The sequence below is a fragment of the Cibotium barometz genome, chromosome 61, assembly GCF_041138505.1.
Source record: "Cibotium barometz isolate CiBa-2024 chromosome 61, ASM4113850v1, whole genome shotgun sequence".
Taxonomy (NCBI): Eukaryota; Viridiplantae; Streptophyta; class Polypodiopsida; order Cyatheales; family Cibotiaceae; genus Cibotium; species Cibotium barometz.
Genome location: NC_141106.1, coordinates 38,272,556 through 38,279,772, shown reverse-complemented (window position 1 = coordinate 38,279,772; position 7,217 = coordinate 38,272,556). Strand labels below are relative to the sequence as shown.

Below are 7,217 nucleotides of genomic sequence, written 5' to 3'. Positions count from 1 at the left end.
TGTAAATGCTATTTTTATCGCTTTTTCATGGGTAAAGTAAGCATTTTGCGAATATTTTATCAAAGTTTTGCACATGATATTGCGGATAATTTTGGTAGAAAGGTTCTCCTTACATCTCACAAAATTTTAGGAAATTTTTTCTTAAATGTTAGGACATTTTTTGACCATAGAAATGGTAAATTAGGATTTTTAGCGGTTTGCAAAAATCCTGCATGTCCCGCATGTGTGTTGACCGGCATCGTGCTTGTATGTCGTGTGGAACTTACGATTTTCCCCCTCTCTCTAAGAAAACATGGTGGCCAAGATGAGGGCAAGAAAACTTAGTAGACGTAAAGAGTAGAATCTAAAAAGATTGAGAGTCAGTTTTGACTAATAATTATTCAATTGTCAGCTCCTCTTCTTGTCGTGCGCTAAAAATGGCATTCATATGCCATGAATCATGATGCCTTGCCCACTGGTTACAATCAAATCCTACTTACCTCCCTTCAACGAAATATCAAATTCTCAACCAGGCATATATTATGCTTATTAGATGTTACTGGAACCATCAATAATCTTCTTCCTTGCTTTTTTGTAATAAACATTTGAGCAGTTGGTGCATTAACATGGCGGCTTCTTCTGTGCAGCTAGTCTTGCTCTTGGTTGGGGGTTTGCTTTGCAGCTCAATGCGTAAGTTTATTCACTCACTGATCTTCTGTGTAGAAATAAGGCGCATTTGTATATCTAAACTTCTTGTATTGATCGTAAAAAGCAGACTTTGACGACAACGAGACAACGACTGCATTAAGGGGGCGGCACCACTTCGTGCTGGTCCATGGAGCTTCGCATGGGGCTTGGTGTTGGTGTAGAGTGACTACGGTTCTAGAGCAGTCTTGAAACTCGGTCACCGCCATAGACCTCGCCTCCAACGGTATCAACAAAGCTCTCGCAGACGACATTACAACCGTCGCGCAGCAGTACGCACAACCACTCACCGATTTCCTGGCTAATAATGTCACTGCAGCAGAAAAGGTGTGGCGCCACCTCTACGTTTTTAACGGCACCTTCATTTCTGACCAGACGACCTAATTTATACTTTTAAATCTTGTGGTTCATCTCTTTTCTGAGACCTGCTTTTTAGGTGATTCTAGTAGGCCATAGCCTAGGGGGAAGCAACATCTCTTATGCCATGGAACAATTCCCACAAAAGATATCCAAAGCAGTTTTCCTTGCTGCTTTCATGCCCTCCAACAATGAATCTTTCTTCCAGGCAGAACTACAGAGTCCAGACTATACCCTATACGTCCATTAATTAATTAATGGTGGTGAAATAAGCCAAATATGCTTTTAATGTAATGTGTTTTTGCTGAGCACCAGGTACCCGTGACTCCTCTTGTACAAGCTGGGGCGTTGATTTTTAACTATGCCAATGCATCGTCCATGCAACCTACATTTGCATCGTGCAACCTAACACTAGCAAAAGCTTACCTTTACAATGAGAGCCCACTTGAGGTAAAATGCATTCAATTAAATCAATCTAATTAGAGACTATAATAATAACTACTTTAAGAAAGTACGAGCTAGTCATACTTGGTCAACGTTAGTCAAGGGGTGTTAGCCAAGATCGTGTAAGGTTATCTAGAGCTAAGTAGTGGTCCATTATAAGAGATTTAATAAAGATGCTAACTTATTTGCTCCATTTGATCTTTTTTGTAGGATGCATATCTTGCATATACCTTATTGACCCCACTGCCTTTTTCCTTTGTGGGGGAGACCTTCATCTAATTATGGCAGCATCAAACGCTATTACATCAAGACATCCATCAATGATCATGCGCTTGCACCAAATATTCAAGATAACATAATCAAAAACAACCCCCCATATCAAAAGTCTTTACACTAAACAATAGTGATCATTCTCCTTTCTTCTCTCAACATGTTGCTCTAGGGAACATGCTCATGAAAATAGCTCATCAAGGTAAAGGACCCTTTGTAAACATACATTGACCATGCATACATACCATGAGGGTGAGAAGCTATTTTCTCTATATAACATTAACTGAAAGATGAGTCTCTCATGCTTTCTAGAAAATAAAACCAATTGGCCATCTTCAGTATTTTGTGCATGCGTCTCTATTCAACTCTCTCTCTCTCTCTCTCTCTCTCTCTCTCTCTCTCTCTCTCTCTCTCTCTCTCTCTCCTGACAAATACATAATTTAAAAGGGAGTTTCTTACATTTGGAAGGCAATATTTCAAAAAAATATATTCAGACTTCAAAGTCATTAACATAATGAGCAACATTTGAGATTGATTCAAACACACTTTAACATACAATGTAAAAAACTTTGATTAGAGTGGTGTTAAAACATCTAATTTTAATTTTAAAAAGAAAAATCAAAGTAACATTATATTTAAACATTCTACAAGGGTATCAAAGTAGATTAAAAAAACATAAGTTTTATAGATGCAAGGTTAAATGGTGTTACGATAGTCTCAAATCATAAAAATAATAATAGTTTAGCCTCAACATCAATATCATAATGAATCAAAACCCTTTGGTCTCTCATCGTGGTTGTCCCTTTGGAGTGGGTGGTCAAATCCCTCTTAATCAATTAAATAAAAACAACATGAATAGTGAGTATTCTTTTGGATCATTAAGTTTTCCACTTTTCCTATATGCTTCTTAACTTCTCTTTTTTTATTCTTCTCCTCAACAATATGCTTGAGAAGGCAAAGAAGCAAAGAAGGAAGTGTTCACACTCTCCTTGGCTAGCTATGGACCAAAATACATACCTAATGTAAAAGGTCCACATCCTACTCACCAAATTGTGTGTGTGTGTGTAACACACACACACACACATGTTAATCATTGTGATGAGGTATGTAAATAATATAGAATGATCAAAATCATGACATTAAATCAGATCAAGAAATCTTAGAATAGTTAACTTACCAGAGCACTCTCTATAGCCTGGCCAATCATGCATGGTCCACATAAGTATTTCTTGCATTGTTGCGTCCCTTTCTCCAAAATGCTTAGACACATCATGAACTCGGATACCATCCCATAAGGTGCGTAGCTCGTCAACTAATGGAGCCAAGTAGATGTCCATGTTCTTAACCTTGTACTTCCCTAGAACTATCAAGGAAAGTAAAAGGTGCCCCTTCTTTATCGCTAAGCATGGTGGCAAGTTATAGTTCACTAGGCAAACGGTCCATGTACTCCATTACAAACTTTGTAAGACAAATGGATTGACTCCATCCATTGCTAGTCCAAGAAGAATATGGCGAGGCTCTTCCCCAAAGTACACCCACTTCTCTTTGATATGCCTCCATGCTGGAGAATCAGTGGGCACACGCATAACGTCATCTGTGGATCTAGTGTTCTGATGCCAAGTCATTAAAGATGCAATGGATTTCCATCTGAACATTCTTTGAATACGTGGAATGAAAGGGAAGTGTCATAAGACTTTAGCAGGGACCCTTTGTCCTTGGACATCTTGCATATATCTTAATGAACCACATTGTGGACACTGGCGTACTCATGCCAAAAGAGAATACGATCATTCGGACAAGCATGGTATGTGTTATAGTCCATCCCTATAAAGTGCAACATTGATTTTTCTTATACATGGTCCAAAGGCATCTCATTGTCTTCTGGTAGAATTTGATCCTTCAAAAACACGTATGATATAGCTGAATGAATGGTAAAGGAGAAAGAAAAGACATTCATTCATGGAAACATGTGAAACATAGAGAGGGGAAGGGACACATACCCCATAAGTTTTGAAACGCTCGTATTAGACCACCCATATATTAACAAGTTTTGAAACACTCGTATTAGGCCACCCATATATTAACAAGTTCAATATAGAGAGGCAAGTGTGGAGAACTAAAATACGTGCTCCATCGTAAAGTGGTAGATGGGCAAGCCTACATAGCTCTTTCTCCTCTCGAGAAGCATGCTCCACATGTCATCTGATGTCTTCTACTTCATGATCGTCTACTGGAAATACGCCCGATTTTTTGGAATGCTCATTGCAAATTCTTCAACGTCGGGCAACTTGGTACTTGTAACAATTGCATGGGCACAGTGTTTTCTCTTCTAAATTAACAAAATTTGAGAGTTTCATACCACTCATCATCACAGGCTCCATGTATGTTAAATACACGTGAATTTGGGTAAAAATGAGGGGTATACTTCATGAATGGATGGGTCAGTATATTCTTTTTTTTAGTGGAAAGGTGGTGGGTTGCAAAGAATTCAAAATTTGAATGTGAAAAGGATCCAAAAAATGAACTTAAGCGGGCATCGATATCTGCATCGATACAAGCATCAAAATAGATGTCAAAAATCATGTTAGTGTCGATATACGCGTCGAAACCCACATCGAAATAAAACTTTACCTCGCTTGTATCGACACATGTATTGATGCTTGTATCGATGCTGGGGTTTTTTAACAAACCTGCGGTGCCTCACTATTAGCATTTTTTAAAATTGCAGGGAACCCTTCCTAAAAAAATTGAAGGTACCCACTTCTCTCCCTTCCCCTCTCCCTTTCTTGTTTCTCTAATATATAGCTTCTAATTTTTTCCTCTCTCTTCCCCCATCCGTCTCTTTTTTCTTTTTCTTTTTTGTGTTTGTCTCTAATATGCACCTTCTAATTGTATGTTTGTTTTGCAGATTCTAATTTGTTGAGATTCCAAGTAGCTCAAAGAAGAGGTAAGCCCTCTTTTTTTAGTTTCTATATATGCTTCTTCTTTTTGTGTTTTGGCCTTGGGTGCCGGGGATTAGGGTTATGCATAGCCCTTATGCATAGAGTTATGCAATAGGGTTACACGTAAGGGTTATGCATAACTTTTTATGCATATAGGCTTATGCAATAGAACTTATGCATAGCCCTTATGCATATAGGCTTATGCATAGTCCTTATTGTTGGAAATACACGAACACAAAGAGATAGGGACAGAGCAACTCAGAGAGAGAGGAGGAAGAGAGTTACACCATATACACTCCCAAAAGACTAATTCATATTGATTATGAGTTTGTATATATAGGTAAGATCTAGGTCAAGTTAGGGTGTGATATATATAGCTCCAACACCCCCACTCAAAGAAAGGTCTCTAGCTACGAGTGAAAAACCCTTGGGGAGTACAAGGGAAAAACCTGATCTCCTATACGTAGATATCATATACAAAAGATCAATGTGCGTAATGTGAAAGAGTATCTACAAGGATACAAAAATACATTTTGTACAAGTTTAATTATTCAAGGTGTGAGGGTGAAAAGTATTAATCTCCAAAGCATGAAGCTACAAACAACTCCAAGTTCTCCACGTAATGATGTGAATCGAGCTTCACTGAGTCCTTTGGTGAATATATCTAAAATCATCTCATCTATGAGGCAATGCTCAATAATTATTGATCCTTTATTCACTTCATGTCAAACCTAATGATAATGAATAGCAATACGCTTGGATTTCCTATGTTGAACATAATCCTTGCAAGACTAATGGCACTTTGATTGTCACATCTAAGTGGAGTACTTGACAATAATGGATGTCCAAGATCAGTAAGTAATTGACGAAGCCATACCAATTCATGAGCTGCTAAAGATGCAGTTACATACTTAGATTCGGTTGTGTAGAGATTGCAACACAACGTTGTTTCTTGCTAGCCCAAGAAATTAAGCGACTATTAACAAAGAAAGAATTTCCACTTGTAGATCGCTTACATGAGTGAGAACTAGCCCGGTCACCCTCTGAATAAACAAGAAGATATAAAGAATCCAAATGAGAGGATTCTTGTTGGCGGCGGTGATAGATGAGTCCAAAGTCTTTAGTGCCTTTCAAATATTTAATAACATGTTTGGCTGCCCAATAGAAGGAGAAGCAAGATGTTGCCCCAAGAAATTAACTGCAAAGAGAATATGTGGTGTGGTGTTTAAGCCAACAAATTGTAAATAGCCAATGAGAGGATTCTTGTTGGCGGCGGTGATAGATGAGTCCAAAGTCTTTAGTGCCTTTCAAATATTTAATAACATGTTTGGCTGCAGTCTAATGCCCAATAGAAGGAGAAGCAAGATGTTGCCCCAAGAAATTAGCTGCAAAGAGAATATGTGGTCTGGTGTTTAAGCCAACAAATTGTAAATAGCCAATGAGATTAGCTTAATGTTGATGTGGGGCTAATGCTTTGTCATGAGTCGTAGAGCTGTATACTTGGTGGAGCTTACAAGACATGGAGTATTTGCAGAATGAGCATTGACCAGACCAAACTTTTCAATAATATCATCAATGAATTTTGATTGACGAAGAAACAAGATACCTTTCTGGGTGATAGCGCCGAACTTGAATACCAAGACAAGAGTGAATCTCACCCACCATCTCAAAATCTTGATGACAAAATCTTCTTTATGAGGTACATAAAGTCAAGATTATTGGAAACAAGTATAGTATCATTGACGTATAGAGCAAGAATAACAAATAGAATACCTTCGTGCTTGACATATATATTAGGATCAAAGAAACAAGAGATAAACCCTTTTGATGTGAGGAAGAGATCAATTTTGATATACCAAGAATGTGATGCCTCCTTTAAACCATAAAGAGCACGATGAAGATGACACACAAGATGTTCCTTGCCAGGAATTGAAAATCCTTTTGGTTGTTCCATATAGATCTCTTCTTTGAGATCACCATAAAGAAAAGCAATTTTTACATCCATCTGATGAATCTCCAAATCAAAATGAGTAGCAAATGCCAAAAGGACACGTATGCTAGTCATGCGAACAATAGGGAAAAATATATCATGATAATCAACACTTGCCACTTTTGAGTATCCTTTTGCAGCTAAACAATCTTTGAACTTAGCAAAAGACTCATCATCCTTTGTGTTTGTTTTATATACCCATTTAACACAATCAGGAGGCAAATCAGTAAGAACCCATGTACCTTTGGAAATCAAATTATCATATTCAGCTTGCATAGCCTCCTGCTAGTGATCCTTTTGTGGAGAAGAGATAGCTTCTGTATAAGTTGCCGGATCTTCATGAACATTCACAGCATCATCAAAACTATCATCATACACATGATTTGAACCATGTTCAATATCAAGGGGAAGATCAATGTATATATCAAGATTATCACTAGAATCCTTCGTAGGGTCTTCAAAATCCTTCATAGGAGAAGAAAGATGCACAAAATCTTGAGAGATACAATGATTATCAAACAAAAAAGGAA

General features: G+C 37.8%; 1 pseudogene across 1 annotated transcript; it reads left to right on the top strand.

The window, feature by feature from the left end:
• Window positions 1–605: 605 nt before the first annotated feature.
• LOC147604867 (putative inactive methylesterase 20) lies at window positions 606–1,291 on the top strand (annotated as a pseudogene). Its single transcript, XR_015265375.1, has 3 exons — window positions 606–669; window positions 755–1,011; window positions 1,121–1,291. The product of XR_015265375.1 is annotated as a putative inactive methylesterase 20 (transcript).
• The last annotated feature ends 5,926 nt before the right edge of the window (window positions 1,292–7,217 follow it).